Consider the following 884-nt stretch of genomic DNA (forward strand, 5'->3'; position numbering starts at 1 on the left):
AGCATCTCCATCCGCTTATCTGAAATTCCTATCAATGAATCTGCATAAGTTTTCTATCCCTTTTATTATTCCTTTTTATTATTTATTCCAATAATCACAATTCCTTTTTACAAGGTGACCATAGCTTGCTTCATACCAACAATCTCTGTGGGATCGACCCTTACTCACGTAAGGTTTATTACTTGGACGACCCAGTACACTTGCTGGTTAGTTGAACGAAGTTGTGTCCACTCGTGCCAATTTCTAAAATCCAATTACAATGAATATGATCACAATTTCGTCCACCAAGTTTTTGGCACCGTTGCCGGGGATTGTTCGAGTATGGACAACTGACGGTTCATCTTGTTGCTCAGATTAGGTAATTTTCTTTTCAAAAATCTCTTTCAAAAATTTTTTCTTTTATTTTTCGTTTTTCCAAAAATATTTTCAAAAAAAAAAAATAAAAATCCAAAAAAAAATAGAAAATCATAAAAATAAAAAATATTTTGTGTTTCTTGTTTGAGTCTTGTGTTAATTTTTAAGTTTGGTGTCAATTGCCTGCTTTCAAAATTTTTCTTGCATTTTTCGAAAATCTCATGCATTCATAGTGTTCTTCATGATCTTCAAGTTGTTCTTGACAAGTCTTCTTGTTTGATCTTGATGATTTCTTGTTTTGTGTTGTTTGTTGTTTTTCATGTGCATTTTTGCATTCATATTTTTCATACATTAAAAATTTCTAAGTTTGGTGTCTTGCATGTTTTCTTTGCATCAAAAATTTTTCAAAATTATGTTCTTGATGTTCATCATGATCTTCAAAGTGTTCTTGGTGTTCATCTTGACATTCATAGCATTCTTGCATGCATCTTGTGTCTTGATCCAAAATTTTCATGTTTTGGGTCATTTTT

This window comes from Arachis duranensis, chromosome 4 (genome assembly GCF_000817695.3).
Source record: "Arachis duranensis cultivar V14167 chromosome 4, aradu.V14167.gnm2.J7QH, whole genome shotgun sequence".
NCBI lineage: Eukaryota > Viridiplantae > Streptophyta > Magnoliopsida > Fabales > Fabaceae > Arachis > Arachis duranensis.